The sequence below is a fragment of the Sminthopsis crassicaudata genome, chromosome 1, assembly GCF_048593235.1.
Source record: "Sminthopsis crassicaudata isolate SCR6 chromosome 1, ASM4859323v1, whole genome shotgun sequence".
Classification (NCBI taxonomy): Eukaryota; Metazoa; Chordata; class Mammalia; order Dasyuromorphia; family Dasyuridae; genus Sminthopsis; species Sminthopsis crassicaudata.
This window is the reverse complement of record NC_133617.1, coordinates 603525338-603548284: the sequence shown is the minus strand read 5'-3', so window position 1 is coordinate 603548284 and position 22947 is coordinate 603525338. Positions and strand designations below refer to the sequence as shown.

Below are 22947 nucleotides of genomic sequence, written 5' to 3'. Positions count from 1 at the left end.
ATGTTTATAGGGAACTATTTGAGTTTATTGAGTACCGGAGGGATGGGGTCAAACTTGGATTTTAGGAAAAATCATTTTAGTAATTGTATGGAGAATGAATTTGAGATGAGTCAGACTCAAGGTAGGTAAACTAAGTAGGAGATTATTGCAGTAGTCTGGGTCAGAGTTGAGGAAGATCATCTTACACTGTGATATTAGCCTCATGAACAGTGAGAATAGGATAGGAGTAATGTAGAAATGACAAATGAGTCAATTATTTGAATATATAGAGTGACAGTTACCTCATCTGTAAAAGGAAGAGATTTGACTAGATGATCCTTAAGGGATTTTCAAGCTTCCAAATACTATGATCCAGAGGCAATGGAAGTTTTAATGAATTGAGCAGAATTGAAATATAAACATAGTTTTATAATTTGATGATTAATTTCAAAGACTTTCAACAAGTCATTTTCCTTCTCTGTGGTTCTTTCTTCCACCTTGCTAACATATAGGAATCAAAATTTCAATTCCTAGTGTTCCTACTTAAAAAAAAATCTCTGTCACTTCTAACTTGGCACAATTCAATTCAATAAGCATTTATTAAGCATTCACTATATTCCAGGCACTGTGCTAAGTTTTAGGGATACAAAAAGAGATGAAAGACAGTTCCTGCCCTCAAGAAGCTCATCATCTAATGGATTAATCACATATTCATTCAATCTTTATGTATTGGGTGACTTCCAATCACATAAGTCCCTATGCTCAGGCACTGGAAGTAGGGGTGGGAGAATAAGAGAATTATAAACAATAACCCCTGCCTTCAAGGATCATAGATTCAGAAGAGACCTGGAAGGTCATCTGCTTCATCACTTTTTTTGCAGATAAGGAAACTGAGGCCTAGAAAAGTTAAATTACTTTCCCAAAATCATAGTTAGAAAATAGCAAAACTAGATATCAAACCCAGCACTTTGAACTCCAAATTCAAAACTTTTATACCCAAAAAATCTTTTACAGTCTTCTGTTCCCCTCCCACCCCCCAAAAATAGATTCCCTGGAAAATCACTCATCTTATCATCCACAAAGCAGTCTTCTAGTACAGATGAGATTTCCATTTTAATTCTAAAATTAATGACAAATTTAGATTTTTCATTTAAATTATAAGCTCCTTGAGGTTAAAGGCTGCATCTTATTTGTAATCTCTATTTCAAGCATAAAAACTTGAAGTAGGAGGAGAAGTAGTGATAGGGGAATTGTAGTACTTTTGTTTGAATCTTTTCTCTGGTACTTAACTTCTTCTGTGATCTTGTTACTTCCTTCCTCTCTATGGCCTCTATTTTTCTTACCTATAAAGTGAAGGGGTTGGAATGGATGATCTTTAATGACTATCACCTATCTAAAATTCTACCATGCAGATAGAGGAGGTGCTAAAAATTTGTTGGATTGAATTGAAATGGAAACATGGCAGATGTAATTTGATGATTAGGTTCAAGGCATTGTGATTAATATTGTTTTCAATCTAAAATAAAATCTCTTTGATGTTCCCAATTTTATTCACTCCTACAATTTCTTCATTGAGTAATTGTATTATACAAGTCTCTGTCCATAATTTGAGGTTGTTAGCAGGTGATAAATACAAAAGAATATAAATCTTGGTCTCTTTTTTTCAAGGATCATAGAATTTTTTTGGCTAAGCAGTTGAGGTGAAATCACTTGCCAGGGTCACACAGCTAGTAAGTGTTAAGTGTCTGAGACTGAATTTGAACTTGGATCCTCCTGAATCCAGAGCTAGTGCTCTATCTACTGCACCATTTAGCCACCCTGATCACAGAATGTTAAAACTGGGAATGAACTTTCTCATCATTTGGTCCAAGACTCTTCTTTTAAAGATGAGGAAACTGCAGTCCAAAGGTGATAAATGACTTGTTTAGAGTTACAGAGTTACCACAGAAAGTGCTAATCAGGATTTGGAACAGGTGTTTTGACTTCCAATACAATATGTTTCCATGCCAGGGGCTCACAGACTGTGTGAGATGCAGTCAATTTATATGCTAAAATCAAGCCAAAAGGGCGAATATATGTTTGTATGATCATCCACTCTCATATATGTATATATAAATGCATATGTGCATATATGTACGTGTATACACACATATACACAAGTACACATGCACACTGCAATTAAACAGTGGGTCTGAGTTGCATGCAATAATAACTGCTCTCAGTAAGAAAAGAAGTCCAGTGTTTTGAAAGCAAGGGGGAAAAAAATCTCCATAATTGGATAGTCAGTAAGAAAAGCGACATAGTAGAAGCTGTCTTGTGAGCAACTGGGCTCCGTTCCCATTATTGTACATTTGCCCCTAGTGATATGCCCTTGTGGATACTAGAGAAGGAACGGTTCTTGTCCTATAGATTACTTCCTCCCTTTTCAGCTGCATAAAGAGGCAGTTTGGTACCATAGAAACCATGATGCTCTTGAAGTCCTAATGAGTGACTTTGAGAAAAACACTTTAGCTTTAAGTTTTTTCATCCTCTTCTGTAAAATGTGGTAAAGCACTCTTGGGCTACCTCCCTCATCCATGTGGGGTGTAATGTTTGGAATTATGAGGGATCACAGAATCTCAGACTTGAAAGGATCATAGAGGACACCCAGACATCTCTGTGTTTGAGCAGGAATGATGTGGACAATATTCTTGGAGAATGGTCATGGAGCCTTTCTTTAAAAATTTCAGGGAAGGAAAACTATTAACTCATGAGGCATCCTGTTACCCGTCATACAACTCTAATTGTTAGGAAGGTTTTATTGTTTTGGTTAGTTTTCCCAGTATCAGCTTGATATCACTGCAATTGTCACCAATAATTCCCAGTTCTATTTTCTAGGACCAAACTGAACAATCCTTCCACCTTTAGCTATCTGAAGACAGTTTTTATATCTCCCTAGAGTCTTCTCCTTCCCTGGGTAAGCATCCCCCAGTTCCTTAAAATAATCATTGTGTGGCTTCTATCTTGCTCCTTCAGACATTTTCCAGATTACTAATGGATTTCCTAAAATGTAGCACCTGAAACTGAATTTTGTCCTGATATGGGAAAGTACCTCCTTAGTTTTGGGTACTATCACTCTTTGAACCATGTCTGAAATCACATTAACCTTTTTTAAGGGGGGGAGATAGAGCAGCTTCCATATTAAATTGGTGAGCTTGCAGTCCACCAAAACCCCCAGGTCTTTTTCATATTGACTATTACTTTGCTTTTGCTGCCATTTTCCTGATGTTTGACCTCCAAGTTTAAGACTATAAAGTGATAAGAGCTTCCATATTGAGCTGTTGAGCCTTAAGTCCACTAAAACTCCCAGATCTTTTTCATATTAATTATTACTTTGCTATTGCTGCTATTTTCCTGTATTTGTAGAGTTGATGTTTGTCCCCCAAGTTTAAGACTATAAAGTGTTAGAGAAATTTGAGTTGAAATTTTTATTTATAGCTCAGCAGCCCTAGGAAATTGATACTGAGGCTTCTCTGTTCTCAGGAAGAAGGAATTAATCTTACCTCCAAGGTATTTATTTCCCTGAGGGCATCAAGGGTTGGATGAATTGGGAGAGTCACCACAATTCTCTATAGCAAACCTGATTCTCTACCTGATTTTTCTGCTTTGGGAGTCGTTTTATCTATAGTGTACCATATAAGGGGTGGGGGGGGACGACACAGCTTTCCTGTGATGTAAAATAGTGGTATTCCTCTGTATTCATGTCGCTCTTGCACTCTACCTCCCCTCCTAGCACTGTCCCTGCCAGCACTGGGCATAGGGACTTATCCATAATAGTCACTCAGTATGTAGATATTAAATGAATGAGGGGATTAATCAAAGTAGGAGCAACACAGAAAACTGTTTAAATTAAGAATAATCTAAATAGCTTGCTCTGCAATTAGTCAATAATTAAAATTTTACTTTATCATTTGTAAAGAACTACAGTTTTACAAAGCACAATGCTTAGCACAGTTAGATCCTAAAAAATAGTTCTTCCTTTCTCCCTCCTCCCCTTTTCTTTTCTTATTCTTTTCCTCTCTTATTCCCTCCTTTCCTCCCTCCCTCCTCCCTTCCTTCTCTCTCTGTCTCTCCGTCCGTCTTTTTGTCTCTGTCTCTCTGTCCCTGTATGTCTGTCTTTCTCTCTCCTTCCTTGTTTGTTTGTTTCTTCTTCTAGTAATTAAAGCTCTCTACAATCAGCCTCCGACAAAACTACCTTTCCAGTGTTATTTTATATTAATTATATTATATTGCATATAATGTAAATTATATATTAAGTATATATTAATCTCAGTCATACAATCTAAATTCCAGTCAACCAATATATCCAAGATCTGCCTTAGAGATTAACTCCTCTTCCTCCCCTGGACATGACAATCTAATCCCAACTCTGTGTATTTGCATATTCTTTTTTTTTTTTTTGCTTCTTAGAAGCCTTAAATTTCTTCAAGGCTCATCTCCCTTCTTCCAAATAACTTTCTAGATTCTTTAGGGTCTTGGTGTTTTCTTTTTCCTAAAGCTATCTACTGTTTAGCTGTGTATATGTTCTATCCTCATTCCTTCCCAATAGAATATTAACCCCTTTTAGAGTAGGGTTTATTTCATGACTTGAACATTGTATGTGCTTAATAGATATTTATCAAATTGACCTGCCCATCTCTCAGTCTCAGGGAAATAAAGGAGTTAAAATGAATGATCACTGGGGTCCTGTTAAGTTTAAAATTAGATGAATGTCTCTGCATTCATCCAGGTTGATCCTTGAAAGGAGACACATAGTTAATAAGTAGATCCAGTACTTAAAAACATTTCTAACTTGGTAGGACCAGCATGGTACCATGGGCTGGATTTGTTCCAAATCTCAGATTTATTGTTTACTCCCTGTATGATCTTGGCCAAGTCACTTAAGATCCCAGATCTAGGGATGAAGGAGAAGGAAGCTCAGAGGTCATCAAATCCAACTCATTCTATGGATGGAGAAACTGAGGCACCTGGAGATGAAGTACTTTGGCTCAAGATCCTCACCCAGTGGCACCCATCCCTCCCAGGTGGGATTTGAATATATGGCCTCTAACTCCAGACCCAGTAACCTCTTGTTATTTTCATAAAGCTCTTTATACACTTCTACAGCAATCCAGTGAGTTTAGAGTATGATATCTTCCAAGTATTGAGTATATAGAATTTTACCCAGCTGACTTTGGGGTCATCTTTTGGAAGCTACTTTGTCATCTTCCTATGAAGAGCAACTGTTTCCTGGATTGGGAACATTTTCCTGCTCAAGCTAGTATTTATAGTCCCACTTTATAGATGAGCTAACTGAGACTGAGGCAAAATAAAAAACCTTCCTTAGGTTCATCAGACTAATAAATGACAGCTGAAATTTAAGCCCAGGTGGCTGGCTCTGAGACTAATGTTTTTCCAACTATCACATACTTTCGCTCTTATTATGGACACTAAAGGACAGGTCAGTGAGATGCAGTCCAATGATAGAGGGATATAAATCATTTAACACTCATAGAAATGGTTTTCAACTTCCACAGAATAAAGGCTAACTTCTTATTGCCATCATGGCCCTACACAGTCTGGCTCAAACCTTTCCAGGTTTGCTTTCTTTCCATTCATCCAGTTAGAGAGACTCTATTCTCTAGACAAATTAAACTATTCTCCATCATTGCCTACACATTGCCTCTCCTTGCTCTTCCCCCACTTCTCCTGCCCATTATATCACTAGCAACTTGAGATCCAGGATTACCTTTTGCTATTCTTTATACTGATAGTGCTTGGTACATAGTAAGTGCTTAATAAATGCTTGTTAACTGATGACTATTTTCTCATCTCTACCTTTTCCCACACCATTCACTTTGTCTAGAATGTCTTCCTCTCCATCTTTACCTGTTAACATTCCACTCATTCTCCAGGGCCTAGTTCATATGTCACTTCCTTCAGGAGCCTTCCCTGCTTCCCCTGATCTCCTTTTATCTGATCTTAGAGCACTTTATATTCCTCTTGGGCATTTATTATAAAATATTAAGATATCTTCTGGGAAGGGATCAATCATAGAGTCTACCCCTTATTCATTTTAGAAAGGAAGAAAATGAGACCCACAGAGGATTAAAATGACTCAAAGTTACAGAGATAGTAAATAGTAGAAGCAAGATTTGAACCTGAATTTGTTCTTTTCAAATCCAGTTTTCTTTTGGCTACCTTGTGCTATTATATTTTGTATTGCATTGTATATTATATGTAATTAATCTAATTATATAATATTTGTATTATATCTGTATGCATACAGAATTATATTGCATAATATTGTATAGATACAGAATTATATTGCATATAGTATGATTATATAATATACGTATTGTATATGTAATATACAACTATATAATTGCATATTACGTATTAATATGATATTATATTACTATAGTATAATACATATATTAATTATTATATATTAATATATTAATACAATATATTGTATTATATGTATATTGTGTGTGTATATATAGTATATATAATGTAATACATATGGATTACATGATTATACTATTATGTAATATAAATAATAAAACATAATTACATAATTATATTTTAGATACATATATTATATTTTTCTATTTTTATTTTAGTTATATAAGTGTATAATATATAATGTAATATATATAATAAAACAATTATATTTATGTATTATATATAATTATATATCATACATTAGAGTATAAGCTCTCTGAGGGCAAGTTTTCTTTTATTGCTCTTGCTGTTTGTCCTTCATTTTCAAAGAAGACCAATGATATCATGGGATTGAAGTGAGTCAGGATGGCACAAAGTTGTCAGCCTTATTCTCTCTTTCAAGTCCAGTAGCAGGACAAAAGTCAGAACAAGTGGTGATGACCTGGGGTGCAGTGGATAACTGTGACATCTTTGATGTCTGACTAAGCTCTAAATACTTCATTGCACCTGTTCCTATTTCAAAGACCTGTTTCAACTACCTTCACGGCCACTGGAACAAACTGTTCTCATTTGCCCATTTTCAGGGGGAAGTCTTCACGTACTTGGGGTATACATCCTCTGACTCATGACAGGCTTGAGGCCTGTCAGTTACCCTCAATCTGGCTTAGCCTGTCTGGTGAGATGGTTTTACTAGGGTATGTTAGGTGCCTGTTATTATTATTATTATTCATCAAATACCTAATGAAATACTTTGTAGGTAGGATTGCATTATCCAGGTTTTTTGAATCAATGAGCACATTAATTAATTAATTAATTAATTAATGACTAGAAATTGATGACTAGTTTCATTCTACTCTTCTTCATTGACTTCATGTTCAACTAAATCAAGACAGTTCATTCTGTTTTGGAGATTTATTAACAGCTGGTGGCACAGTAGAGCACTGGACCTGAAGTCAAAAATTTCAAATTTGGCTTTAGATACGTATTAACTGTGTGATCCTGTGCAAGCCATTTAACCTCTGTTTACCTCAGTTTCTTCTTCTGTAAAATGATGATTATCCCCCAAGACTGTTATTAAGATCAGTTGAGATAATAATTATAAAGCTCTTAGTACAGTACTTGGCACAGAGTAATATATACATATTAGAGATGATGAAGATGATGATTATCAGCTGTGTGATACTGAATAAGTCCCCATTTAGACTCTGTTTAAATCTCCTTAACTGTAAAATGGGTATAATAATAACTCATCTCCCAGGGATATTGTGAGGATCAAAGATCTTTCAAGCACAATTTAATAAATTATTGTGTACCTCTTTCTTTCCTATTGGCTCTATTTAGGTATGAACAAATATTGAGAATCAAAAGTGCTTTTCTTTAATAATAATAATAATAATAATATTGATAAGAATGGATAATTCCATAGGATCTCAAAATTTGTAATATTTTAAAAATATATTATCTTAATTGATAATGAAATAGATAAGTAGGAATGGATGAGTGGTAGATTCAAGTATTCAAAATGATCAGGTCACAAATGTATTTCAGGATAACACTTTGCCCTTAAACCTTGGTAGCCAGGCAGTGTAAGGATCTTTAGCATCACTTTCTCAGAGGAGAAAATTGGGGTTCTAAGAAGTAGAGAGCTTGCCTGAAATCTCCTAGCTGGTAATTGCAGCGCCAATGTTTCAGCTCTAGTTTCTAGATTTTCCTCTACCCTATGGTATCCATCTCCCCACTCCCCCTTTCAACCTCGTGCTCTTCCTTGATCAGATCCATTCTGGTATTTGTCCAGGAAGGGCCAGTCCCTATACTGGGCTTTTTGAAACTGAACAGATAGACTAATATCTATGTTAACCTTTCTGTTCCCTAAACAGCGGCCTCAGATCAATGATAAGTTGGATTCATGTACATTCAGAGGCATGTATATGCTCTCTGTATGAATCATGTGATTTCCTATTAACGGTATCTCTCTTCTTACCAAGCTAATATTTCCTGTAAAGGGTTTAGGCTAATTGTGGTTTTAACAGGGGTCATATCATGCACTTCTGTGTGAGCGAACAACACAGGTCAGAAAGTCAGACGGTCAGTCTGGAAAACAGATCCATACTCCTAATGTTGCAGGCTGATCTGAAGCAGAGATAAGTGTGTTTGTGATTTGGAAGTTACTCTGGGAAAACAGAGTGGGAAAGAAATTAATTCTTGAGAGCCAGCAGGCAAGTGGAGCTCTTCCTGAAGGACTCCTAAAGAGATGGACCCCTGTCATTTTCTTTAGGGTGTTTCTGGGGAAGGAACAGGAAACTTCCAAGTGTGGAATATAAATGCTCCCCTCCCTCACCATTAGATTGGTTCCAAGTGAGAAGGGATAATGTGTGCCTCCTTCAGGGTGAAACACAGATCTCAGAAACTAGAAGTTTAGACCAATATGTGTTGTTGAATTAACAAATTTTGTTTCTGGAAAATTAGTGGGAAAGCTCTGAGTATTTACATTGCATACCAATTTCTGAGTCTTTTATTCTTCCAATCTCCATATTTATCATGAGAATGACGTCTAAATATCTATTTAACTCTAACCTTCCATGATCCCGTCACTACTTTCTAAAATGCTGTAACCCCATGTGATACTATGAAGTGCCTCTTGCTAGAAAACTTTATTTATAAGAGATACTTTTATTCTCTCTTTCTTTCTAGGCTACAACTGATGAGCAGAATTGAAGATTGGGGAGAAGATTCTTTCCATTTTATTGAATCCCAGAATTTCAGGACAGGAACAAACTTTTGGAGAGCCTCTGGGGTTTCTTATTCTTATTCTTATTCTGGGAATATGAACTCTAAAAAAGGTATTTTGATAATTATTTCGATATAATTGTTTTCTCGTGTAGTCTTAGACATTTTATTTTATGCATTTACAAACATTCTGAGAAAGGATCCAGTAGTTTCACTAGACTGCCCAAGGGGCCTATGGCACACAAAAAGGTAAAGAATCCCTGATCTGAGCCATTCTGAATAGAAATCTGTGCTACATCCCTGGCAAGTCACCCTACTTTGCCTGTGGACCTCCAGGGAAACTATGCTCCATTGCATAAATCCATTGCACTTCTGGATAACTTTAATTGTTAGGAGTTTTTCCTCACATCAGGCTAAAATCTGCCATTCTGTAACTATCATCCAATACTCTTGATTCAGCCTTCTGAGTCTTTGTTGACCAACTCTGGTGCTTTTTTTCATGTTATAGCCCTTGAAAAAAACTGAAACTATCATATCCTTCCCATTCCCTGTCAAGTTTACTCTTCCATTAATGCTTAACAAATGCCTTTTCATTCATTCATTCATTCATTCATTCACTTCCTAGGTTAACTTCATTGTTTCTTCAATTGATGCTCATATGGGATAGTCTCTAGTCCTTCCTTTCTATGTCACTTGGTTAGTTTCCTCTACATGCTTTCCATCCTGTCAATGTTTGTCATAAAATGTGTCCCTTAGAATTGAACACAATATTCCAAATGTGGTCTAAACAGGACCATGGACAGTGAGATTGTAGCCAATCTCATTCTGGACATTGTGCCTCAATTCAGGCAAAGATCTTAGTGGCTTTTTTATTTTTTTGGACCATCATCTTACACTGTTGACTCATAATGATCTTGAAAACCCTGAATTTTTTTTTTTATCCACGTGAACTATCATCCTTTTCCATATTCTGTAATTGTGCTATTTGGCCTGTTACCCAACCAGCTGTGGCTGCCCTTGGAAACACCCAAAATGAACCTTAGGAACCAGCAAAACAAACAAATAAACAACACACACACACACACACACACACACACACACACACATATACACTGAGATGTGAGCATCCTTAGCATTAATTACATTTGGCTCAGTTGCACATCTCTAGAGAAGGGTTCAAATCTGAAATGATACTAACTTATGGATCATTTAGAGCTTCTCAAATGCCTTTCTCTCCTTCTTCCCCACTTCTTCCAGTGACTTGGGGTCATCCAAAGAAATCTCTTTTAGTAGAGATTTCTCCTCCAGTGACATCTGCCTAACTTTGCATCTGGCTCAGAACAGTGCAGAGAGGAACGTTGCTTGCGTGGGTTGGAAAGTATATACTCTCTGGCTGATGCTTTATTTAACAGAACTGCTTTGCAGAGATTGCTCCATCATATTTCTTCTATGTCAAATATGAATCTCATCTTGTAATTGCTATTGATCCTGCCTGAAGAAGTTTCCTTTCTAAGACTAACCTACATATTGGAAAGACCATAGAATAGACTGCCTAATATTAGTAATAATAAAACTAAAATCATTTGCATTTTAAGCACTTTATTTAAAAATGCTTTCTTCATAAGGAAACCAGCCTTTTAAGATAGGTTATGTATACATGGTTTTTTCTCAATTTTTTTTTTGCACTGAGAAAACAGATTTAGAGAGGTAATTTGCTCAAGCACAATAGAATGGGAAGAATATTGGCTCTGGGGTCTGAAACCTCGAATTCAAATCTCATTTCTAATTATGTCAATTATTATGACCTCTGAACAAATCATTTAACCTCTCTCAGTTTCCCCATATGGAAAAACAAGAACAATAGGCTAGAGGGCCTCATTCCTATCTCTAATCTGTGACTCTATGAAAGAACATTGCTGCATAGTAGAAAGCTGGGACTCAAATCCAAGTCCAGAGCTTCTAATCTACACTAAACTAAAAACTATAATAGTTAAATAGACTCAGCAAGCACCCAAAACTTTTCTAAAAATCAAAACAAACAAACAAACAAAAAAGCCTCAACACTTTTTATTTTTAATTTTTTTTTCTGTTTAGCCTGGAATATCTAGTGGGCTTTTTACATTGATTAAATCTACCATAAGGCTGCTCAACTCTGAATATCATATGTCTGTGTAAATATAGCCATGATGTCTCAGAACAAGCTAAATCTTGCTAAAAAGTTTAAAGAGAACAAAAGCATTTTTGCTACATTTGGATAGCTTAGTGCATTAAAGGCATGTCTGACTGGAGAAAGGAGGTAGATTAGTCCTATATAAGGAATGAAGGATAATGATTGACTGCTAGAACATTGTACTGATCTACATACTATATATTTTTAAAAATTCCAGTAGGGCTCTAAAACAATTTAGATAGGGAGCTTTTTGAGGTCAGGGACTGTTTTTGCCTTTCTTTGTATTTTCCAAGCTTACCACAGTGTCTGGAACAGAGTAGGTACTAAATAAATACTTGTTGATTTGATTAGACATTGAATAATTGTTTTTATAAGTTGTTCTCTATATTATTAGGTATTAGGTAGCATAGTGGGTCTTGAATTAGGAAGACCTGAGTCCATACTCTTGGAATCCTTATTGGTTGTGTGATCTTGGATACGTGATTTAATCTCTATCTATTTCCTCGTGTGGAAAATGGGGATAGTAAGAGTACCTATTTCCCAAGAGTGTTATGAGAAGCAAACAAAATAATATTTGCGAAATGCTAAACACAGTGCCTGGTACACAGAAAACACTATGTAGATGCTTGTTATTTTTATGATCATTATAGAGTATTTGATTTGAAGACATAAATACTTGAATAAATTAAAATCCTTCCTCAGATCCTTACTAGCTCTTTGATCATGGGTTAATCACTTAATCATTGTTTGCCTCAATTTCCTCATCTATATAATGGGTATAATAATAATTCCCACCTCATTGGGTTTTTGAGAGAATGAAATGAGATAATATGACATGTGGCATTTTGCAAACTTTTAAGTGCTATGCCAGTGTTCATTATTGTTATTATTATTATTATTAGATATGGGACAAGAATGGTACAAGAGGAGAAGGTACACAGAGGTTATAATCTGCTCTAATGTTATGACAATAGCAAAGAAGTCACAGATCTATGGATATATTAAAAATCAGATCCAGAAAAAAAGGATAAGAAAGGGATAAACCATGGGTTATATTACAACCAGCTTGGACCACTTTGTGAGAGCCACTTGTTAAATTTTCAGGGGGAACATCTATACTTTGGAAATTGGCAAATGCTTTGTTGTGACTTTGTAGATAGTCTAGACTTAAGAAAGTGATACAGAAAATGTCCATGATGCAGATTAAACTTTAAAAATATGTGTGACTTTGAAAGAGTCAAGTTTTAAGATTTGATATTTTATTAATTAATTTATTGATTAGCATTATCTTAATTTTTTTGAGTTCCAAATTGCCTCTCTCCCTCCCATTTAGAATGCAAGCAATATAATCTAAATTATGAAATCATATAAAATATATTTGCATAATATCCATGCTGTGAAACAAAAGCAAGAAAAACAAAGTGAAAGAAGCAGTTTTAAACATTGACTAGCACATCACTGGAGGGTCCCACCATGTGGTGAAGAGACAATAATATCTAAAGGTGACAAAAAAGAAAAGTGAACTAATCAACTCTCATCCTATTTCTACAATTCATGAGCAATTTTGCTAATTTTCAAATTTGAAGGGAGTAGATATAAGAAAGACAAAAAAAAAATAACTGAATCCCAAGAGAAGAGATAATGAGGGGCCTTGTTATTTAGTCATTTCAGTACTGCCTGACTCTGTAACCCCATTAAAGTTTTTCTTGGAAAAGTTACTGGTTTGTCATTTCCTTCTCTAGCTCATTTAACAGATGAAGAAAATGAAGCAAATAGGGTTAAGTGACTTGCCCAGGGTCATACAATAAATAAGTATCTGAGGCAGGATTTGAATTCACATCTTCATGACTCTAGGTCCAGTATTCTATCCATTACACTTCTTACCTACCCCAATTGAGAAAGTGAGGAGAATTTAGCTTCTAATTCAATTTTTTCTGTAAGAACTCTCAGATAGTCATGAATCTGCATGTACCAATTTTTGAGGAGCAATGGTAAATAGAAGATAAAAATAATGTTCAAAAAGGGTGTGAGGTGGAAGACTTCCAAAAGCTGCAGACTACTAACCTTAATTTTGACAAAATTCTAGACTGTATTAGAAAACAGATAATTCATGAGTTCTGGGAAAAGAAAGACATGATCATTAGGAATCATTATAGGTTCACTAAGAATGTCATGCCAAGTCTTAATGCCTTTTTATGCCAAGTCTTAATGCTTTTTTTGGTGGGGGGAAAAGGAATAAGTTTCAAGACTGATTCATCAGAGGCACACTTGTGATTAATTTTATTTCTCCTTCAGGAACATATTAGTCAAATTCTTTAAAATTTTTCCCAAATGAAGAAAGGTAGACTCATAGATGGTTGTACCACTGTATCCTTAGAGTGTTAATTATTGGATCAATATCAACCTAGATAGAGATCTTTACCAGTAGTTAAAGAGCTATGTCCTTGATCCTGTCCTGTGTACCTTTTCCATCAATAACTGGGATGCAGATAGAAGGTATGTTTATCAACAGATACGCTGGAAGTATTTATATCAGATAAGAAAGCCAAAATCCAAAAATATCTTGATAGACTAGAAACAATGGGCCAAAACCAAAAGGATAAAATTTAACAAGGATAAATATAAAGCCCTGCATTTAGATTTAAGAAAAATCAATTTCATAAGCATAGGACTAAGGGGGATGGGCTTGACAATAATAGTTCATATGAAAAAGACCTGGCAGTTTGGTTTAATGTAAGCTCAATGAATCACCCAAGCGATATGCATCTTTAAAAGCTAATGAGATCTTTGACTGCATTAATAAAAGTTTTGTGTAAAAAAGGCAGGGGGAAGCATCCCATTTTCCCATGTAATCAGATCATATTTGGAGTTCTGTGCTCAGTTTTGATGAGGTCTTGAGGAAGGATAACAGGAAGACGAAAGGTCTGGAAACTTTATCATGGGAAATAGTTAATGGAAGGAGGGGTATTTAGCTTGAAAAAAAGAAGACTTAAAGGATCCATGATTAAGGGCCTCAAATCTAAGGATTGGTTGTAGAAGGGGCGTTTTACTTGTCCTGATTGGTCCTAGAGGGTAGAAAATGATAGGGTGGGTGTAATGGAAGCAGCCTCTACTAGTTTGTGAGAAATAATTATTAAATTTTTAGGGTGAGTGTGCATACCTTAGAAATAGGTAAATTCTACAAATCAAGGCTTGATGAGACAATAAACGAAAAAGTTCAAGGTACTACAAAAATGTCAGCTATGATCACTATCATGCCTTATCTATGGTTTTGCCATCCCCCATTTAGATGACTCTATGAGCAAACTGGTCTTACAATAGGTTTTTGGCTAATAAATCATCACGTGATCAACCAATCGGCAATCTAGGTGGTAGCACTATATTAAGATGTGGGAAGAGAGTCAAGAAGTAGATCACACAGTGTCTGCCTTCAAGAAGCTTACAATCCAGTGCAGAGAAAAATACAAACAAAAATTTGCCCAACATGTGTCACCCAAAGACAACAGCATCTCCATGAATGACTCCAGCGAACTAAAGTGGTACAATCTACAGCCAAAATATTCCCTTCCCCCTGTTCTTTGTCTTTATTTTTCTCATCTCCCATTTTTGTAAATTGTTTTTAGGTCTAAAATTTACAAAGTACTTTGTTCCTTCCTTATGACTCCATGAGATAAATAGTATCCATATAATTATCTCTGCTTTACAGAGCAGAAAACTGAGACAGAGAGAAAGGAAGGAATTTTCTCAAGAGGTGCACAGTGAGTTCATGGCAAGAATCATATTATAACTTCATCTCTCCAAGGCTTGTGCTCTTGTCAAGTTCCCAGATTGCCTCTTTGACAATGAACTTGAAAACTTGAATGTCCCTGCTAAAACCCTCCCTTCTTCCTCATAAGATATGAACTTCAAATTGTGTGGCTTTTCTATGGATTGCTGAGAGACCACAGCAGAATCAGGATCCATTCCAGACTCTACAAATAGCTGCTGGACCACAAACCAAAGGACAGTCTGACATCGTCACTCACTATGGCAAAGACCGCTGGCCCATCCCCATGCCCAGGAAAAGAAGCGGTCCCTGGCAGATAAAGAAGTCCCTATAAATCTTTCTAGTTTTTCTTTTGTCTCCAAAAGCCCCCCTCTCTGCAGAATTCTCTCTGAATGATCTGAAAGGATTAGAAGGCAAGGGTCTTTAGAGGTCATCTAAGTCCTATTTGGACAGTTGAGGCAACTGAGATTCAATATATGTCTCGCCCAAGATCAGAAATATTACATAAAGAGAACCAGGATTTGAAGCCAGGTTTTTTGCTTGCAAAAGTCTACCTCCCCCCCCCCCCCCCAGGCTGGGGTTAAGTGACTTGCCCAGGGTCACACAGCTAGGAAGTGTTAAGTGTCTGAGACCAGATTTGAACTCGGGTCCTCCTGAGTTCAAGGCTGATGCTCTATCCACTGTGCCACCTAGCTGCCCCCAAAAGTCTGCCTTTTTATTTTACCATTTCACTATTTCATTTTTTACCACTTTAATTTTTCACAAATTCTTGTGAAGAAACTATTGCACACATTATTAATCCCATTTTAAAGAAGAAAAACTGAGTTTCAAAGAAGAGAAAAGATTTGCCTAAGATTACACTGCTTATAAGACTTCCATCTGTGATTGGACCCAGACCTCTTATGGTGGAGTGGGAACTGGAAGATCTAATTCTAAACCTTGGCTTTGTGAGACTTTGGGTAATTTCCCTCCCATGTCTGAGATGTCAATGGTGAAACTAGAAGATCTCTAAGGGTTTTAAATTCTTCTATCAGGTAGGATGGTAGAGTGGATAAAGCCCAGCACTTCACATCAGCCATTTTGAATTCAAGTTCCAGCTCTAAGATTGAGCAGCTTTGCAACTACCTGCAGAACCCTCGTCCTCTTCTAATCACTTCATTTATTTCACTATAAAACAAATAGATGATCCCCAAGTTTCCTTTCAGTTTTAAATCCTAGGTGATTCAATCTCAGAATTTCCCTGCAAGCTTCCTGAGGGTAAGGCTTGATCTTTATTCTCTGTTTGGATTGCTCTCCTCCTCCACTAAACCCAGAGCTCTGTACAATGTTTGCTGAATGAATGGATATATTAAGCAATCTGGGTAATATTGCCACCTTGTTAAAAATGTATGAAGATATTTGAAAGAGAGTAGAACATCTCTATGAATTAGGCCTGCAGCTGGGAGCCTAGATTTGACTTTAATATGGATGTTAACACTACCTTCCTTTATAGTTCTAGATGAGCTTGTAACAAAACATTCTTTGCCTTAATTTGTCCATCTGGAAAATGGGGAAATAAAAGTCTAAAAGGAGAAAGGGAAGCATTCCAGTTATTTACAATGGCTGTACAAAAAGCTAACAGGCTCAAGAGGAGGCCCTTGAGAACTGCTGTTGATTGATAATAAGATTCCTTTGAAAGAATCTGATCCATTATTGGGGTCAGAATTAACTGGCTCAACGTGGCTGTATCCATTCATTCTCTTTGGATTTTCCTCTCTAGGGCCTGAGTCTTAATGGTGACCTGTTCACAAGAGGGAAGAGAAAGATAAATCAAAGAGATTTCAAAAGCTGTTTTATCTTCCTTGAGAGTACACTGCTAAGTTGCTGGGTTATGATCATGAAACACTAAAGTATTGGCCTTTTTTATGAAGAGATTAGATGGTATAGTCGAAAGAGTGTTAGACATAAAGTGAGGATATCTGGGTCTGAACCCCCAGTCTGATACTTCTGAGGGCTATGACCCTGGAAAAGTTTCTTAAGCTTTGAAGTCTTGGGTTCTTCATCTCTAAAATAAGGGTGCTAATTCTCACAATGCCCACCTCTCTACTTCATGAGCATTTTGTGGACCAATTCTGGAGAGCACTACAGAATCAAGGAACCACAAAGCTGGTCAGGGACCTCAGAGGGCATCTGACTCCATAGTCAAGTGGCAACATTCCCCTGAGTGGTTCTATAACTTCTTCTAGAGTCGCCCCTCCATCTCTTGAGTTAGCCCATTTCACATTTGTAGCTAATTATTAAGGAATTTTCATCATCATAATCATTAAGATAATCACTTATATGTTGCTTTAAGGTTTGCAAAGTACTTTGCAAATATTAGTTTATGCTCACAATAACTTTGGGAGATAGTTGTTATGATTGTCCTTATTTTTACAGAGGAGGAAACTGAGGCAGACAGTAGTGAAGTAACTCTCTGAGGCTAAATTTGATCACAAGTTTTCTTGACTCCAAGCCTAGCACACTGTACACTGTGTGATGAGTTGTCTCAGTACAAGACAGATTGTCTACTAACAAGTTCACCCATTGTTCTTAATTTGGCTCTCTGAGACATTTAATTTTTATTCTCCATGATAAAACAACTTACATTACATAGTAATTGGAGGTTTGCAAAATGCTTTTCTCCCCTCAGCACAGTGAAGGGCTCTGTGGTAATGACATTTACATTTTATAAGTGGGGGAAACTGAGGCTCCAAGGGATGAGATAGCATGTCCATGGCATTAGTCTAAATCAGCCTTCTAGTCCAGATCTTCTCATTTCATTTTGAGGCTTTTTTTTCACTATTCTTGCTACTTTCTCTACTTTTAAAGAACATGTGAATACATCGATCACAAGGACTTCTAGTTTTCCTTTTTTCTGGGCCAAAAACCATCTCATTTTCTTGCAGTTGATCCTTGTATGCCCTGATTCGTGGCCTGCTCACCATCTTGGTTTTCTACTTCTGAAAACCCTTCCATTTGTCACTATCTTAAAAATAAAAGTTGTCATTATTGATATTATTATTGTGGTTGTTTTGTCATTATTATCTGGGTAAGGAGGGTCATATTGATCCTATGACCCCTAGGAATGAGGAAGGTAATAGAAATTGGCCTGCTTGGACATATAGAAGAGCATGTTCTCCTATGTATGTGTACATATGTGCTTTGAAATTTCGTAACTAATGATTTTCATTCACCATCAGACTCAGGTGTTAGAGTGAATTGCCCATTGAAGAAAGGGTCTGTCTCATGTCTTTTTATTTTTTCTTTAATGCTCACCATCCAAGCTCAGGGCTTGCCATATAATATGTACTTCATAAATGTTGAATGAAACTGAGTATTTGCCAAATGGTGCTAAGAAAGTCATGGCAATGGGTTTAACCCCAATCTTTGTCGGTTAGCTTTTTGATCAAGAATTGTTCTCCTAGTCCCAGGTTGCTGCCCCCCCCCCATCCCCACTGCCTGCTCCCAGACATCGGAGTGACCAGGTGATAGATAGTGAGCAAATAAATCAGTGGAAATCTATTCCTACTACTGAAAACAAATAAACAAATGATTCAATGTAAAAATCATGGATAGCAAGTCATAACTATCATTCAACATTGACAAATCCAATTCAATGCATCATAAATTGAGGTCTGGAATGGACCTCTGAGAACACCTAGTTCATTCCCCTTATTTTAAGGATGAAAGAAATGAGGCTTGGAGAATTTATGTGACTTGGTCAGTCACACAGGCCAGTAACAAGGGTGGGACTACCTAGCTGAAAATATATCCAGGGACATATTCAATTGAGGGATGAGATCCCACTATGTATGTAGCTACAGAACGGGGCAGGCAATTCCCTGGGGTGTCATTTTGGGAAAGTATATCCCATGTCTCTTTAGGCTTGGTATAGAGCTGGAGAAATGCTCTTTTGCACAGAGGGCAACATTATCCGACTTCTGCCAATTATGACTTACAGAAGCAGCCCTAGAACTTGAATCTAAGTCCTTAGATTTTAAAACCAACAACCAACACTTTGCCAGTAATACTTCATGTCATCCATCAGACATTTATTGAGCACCTACTATGTGTAATGTCTTATGCTGGGGAATGGGCTGCAAAGATGAGTAATACACAAAACCTTTCCTCAAAGAGTTTAGCAAGGCTTATGTAGAGTAGCACAACACAGATAAGAGAGTGATAACCATATAAAAGATGCATACACATTATCTGGAGAATTCTGAGAAGGGAGATCTGGGAAAGCATTTAATCTCTGCCTTAAGAAACACATAGAATTAAACTATACATACCCTTTGCCCCAACAATACTATGATTGGGACTGCATCCCAAAGAGCTCTAAGAAAGAGTAAAAGCGTTTGTGTTTACTAAAAATATTCTTAAACACCTCTTTTGAGGGTGACATAAAAATTCCTTGAGTTTCTTGGAATCTTGATTAAAATCTTGCCTTTTTCCTGATCTTCCCTTAATTCTACTGCCTTTTCTCTATTGATTGTTTCCTATATATCATTATATATATATATATATATACACACACACACACATATATATATATATATATCTTGTATCAGATGCAGATACATAGACATGTTCATATATGCATATACATACATACATATACACACATATAAAGCTGTCAGCTCCTTGGGAATAAGGACTGTCTTGTGTTGGATTTTTCTATGTTCCCAGTACTTAGTAAAGTTCTTGGCACTCATTAATAATGTGCTTAATAAATGCTTATTGATTGCCTGGCAAAGAACTGGAAACTAAGGGGGTATCCATCAGTTGGGGAATGGCCAAACAAACTGTGGATGGAATGGAATATTATTGTGCCATAAGAAATGAAGAGCATGGTTTCAAAGAAACCTGTAGAGATTTGTATGAACTGATATAGAATATAATGAGCAGAACTAGGAGAACACTTTATCCAACAAGAGCAACTTTGTAAAGACATATTCACTTTGGAAACAATGAAATTGTGTGTAAAGGTATTTGACTTTGAAAGACTTAAGGACTGATTAACCCAATGAACAAGCATGATTTCAGAGAATGAGTGATGAAGGACTTAGGGGACAGAAGAGATACATATTTTTGAACATGACCAATAAGGGAACTTGTTTCCTTAACTTCACATATTTATTACAAGAGTTCCATTTTTCATTTTTTATTTTTTAGTGAGGTGGGGAATGGGAGGGAGAGAAAAGAGATATTTGTTAATTGAAGAAATATTTATTTTATAAAGGAAAGACTACAAAAGGCAGACATAGTAGTAGGGGAAAGGTCATTCCATCTATAGGGAATGCTGAAGAGGGCAGGCTGAGCTCAGAGAAAGGCCATAAATCTAGTTTAACCAGAGCATAAAGAGCAGGTCCGGGAGTAGTCTAAGATAAAGATGGAAAAATAGGGTGGAGCCAGCTTGTAGAGAGTTGTAGAGGGACTAAAGGGATCAGACTTTATTCCAAAGCATGTAAAGTATTTTCTAACGTGAACAGACAATGCAAACATGGGCAATGAAAATGTTAAATAGAATTTCCTAATCAGAGAATACTATAGTGAAGGGTGGGGGGTAAGGAACACTAGATTTGGAGCAGACATAAGTTCAGATTACTTCCTATGAAAGCTACTCCCTGAAGGATGTTGAGGAAATTACTTAATGCCTCTGGGTCTCATTTTCCTAATCTGTCAAAGGTAAGGACTGATTCTTGATCTCCTTCTTCTTTTAAATTCTATGATTAATGATCCTTAAGATGTGCATTGCTGGATTTTCCCCTGATCTTTCTCTGTCATCTACATTTGACAGGTGAGCTCTAAGAAGGATAATATATTTGCCAATCAATCAACAGGTTGACTGACACCCACTGTGGGTGGGTGTAAATTTGGTACAAACTGCATACGATGAATATTCTATAGAAAACTCCTCTCTGAAAGTCATTGTAGGCTCTGAAAAAGACTAGAGAGTTCATGGGAATGAATGGAAATTAATTTGAATAGTGTCCAGCGAAGGCCAGATTTTTAGAGTAAGTTCAAATTTACCCTTTCTCTGGGTTATAGAAAACACATACAATATTCTTTTTCTATGTCAGAATGAACATGTTGAGGCTATTTCCACAAGTGATTGGTGCTTTGTGGTGACAAGAAGTCTTCTGGTTGACTGAATAATAAGAACTAAGTTTGCATGCAAAAGGATGTATTTATCCCTCCTTTGGCCCTTCTGTATTTTTCTTTCTTGATGACTCAAGAACTTCTGTGGAGCATGAGAGGCAGGGAAGAGACAGGAACAGTTCTATCCCCAATAGTCTGCCAAGTGTCCTTGTTACTTTTGTATTTATTCTTATTTGATATTACACGGATGAATATTTTGAAAGAGAAGTTCTCTGGCTACTGATGAGGCCATGAAAGATATCAGAGGTTTAATCAATGTTGTATCTGGTGAGGAGCTGAGTGATCCAGGACCTGCTTTTCCTATCAACCAAAAAAGACACTCTGTCCTATACAGGGTCAGGCCAGCTGAACAAGGGAGCAACTACTTCATCATCACAAGCAGGAACTGACTTAGTGAAGACTCCTCAAAAGGGAAAAAACCTTCAGGACCAGAAGTCAAAAGGTACCTCTCATTACCACACCTTTCTTACTTGTATGCTTTATTAGCTTCATGCTTCAAGCTTGAGCCCAGTCTTCCCAGGGACCTTTTATACAAGAGACCAGATCTGAATTCAAATCTGACCTTAGACACTTAACACTTGTCAGCTATATGACCTTGTCACTTAACTCCAATTGTATATCAAAAAAAAAAAAAAAAAAAAAAAAAAAGATAATTACTGCTAATTGATTGATATTGGAGAGCATACCAGATGAGGAAGAGTCAAGTATAGCAGTACTAAAGACGTCTAATTCCTCAGTTGAGAAGAGAAACAGTCATTTCCTTAGGGGTCAATGTCTGGCACATAGTAAGCACTTAATGTTTATTGGCTGACTCTGGAAACCTAATCTGCTAGTCCAGTTCAAACTGGGCTAGAGATTCCATAAATGATTAGTAAAATAGGATTATGGATTTAAAGCAATAGGAAACCCTAGAGGTTCTTTATTTCAATCTTCTTGTTTTCAGATGAGCAGGTGATACCCAGAAGAGTTAAGACATTTATCTGGTTTCTTGAGGGGAATTTGAATCCAAACCCCTTGATTTCCAGCTCTGTACTCTTTCTACCATGCTAGAAAAAGCTCACATTTCCCCCTCATCTATAGATCCCTTACTGGTAATACTGGAGCTGGGATCATTGTCTCTGAAGTATTGTGCAGTATCATTAATGGTTAGAGTTAGGATTTAAACTTAACTCTGTCTTGATTTCAAATCCAAAGTTTATTTCACCTTACCTCATTGCCTCTGGTATAATGCAAAGACCTTAGATCTAGAAGTGGAAGAGGACCTCAGTAATGACTAGTTATTGTCTAACTTCTTCAGGTTAGAATTGGGAAAACTGATGCCTAGATTGTTAAATAACTTCTCTAAGGTCACCCAGTAGTAAATAGTAGGACTGATTTTCAGACCTAGTGTTTTGATTCCAAATCTTCTGCTCTTTTCACTGTGCCACATTGAGACATCAATGTCCCTGGAGTTAAGAGGTCTGGGTTCAGATTCTCACCTCCAATACTTAACAACTTGATTTCTGATATTGACATTTGATCTTGTTCTTTTAAGTTGGATGTCTGCTTTCTCCTCTATAAAATGGGAGTAAAGTGGGAGAAGGTACACTGCTTCATATCACAGGGTTATTGAAAGAAAGGAAGGTTTTTTTGGTGAATCTTGAAGCACTTGAGAAATAAG

The 22947-nt window shown here is 36.6% G+C and overlaps 1 protein-coding gene and 1 long non-coding RNA gene across 3 annotated transcripts in view; one reads left to right on the top strand and one right to left on the bottom strand.

Moving 5' to 3' along the window:
- Positions 1-22947, bottom strand: part of MAF (MAF bZIP transcription factor) — a 477168-nt gene that overhangs the window by 194901 nt on the left and 259320 nt on the right. The window lies entirely within an intron of this gene.
- Positions 20655-22947, top strand: part of LOC141551150 (uncharacterized) — a 62184-nt gene continuing 59891 nt past the window's right edge. The window contains exon 1 of the long non-coding RNA XR_012484793.1: positions 20655-20813. This is a non-coding gene — a long non-coding RNA (uncharacterized LOC141551150). The remainder of the gene's footprint in view (positions 20814-22947) is intronic.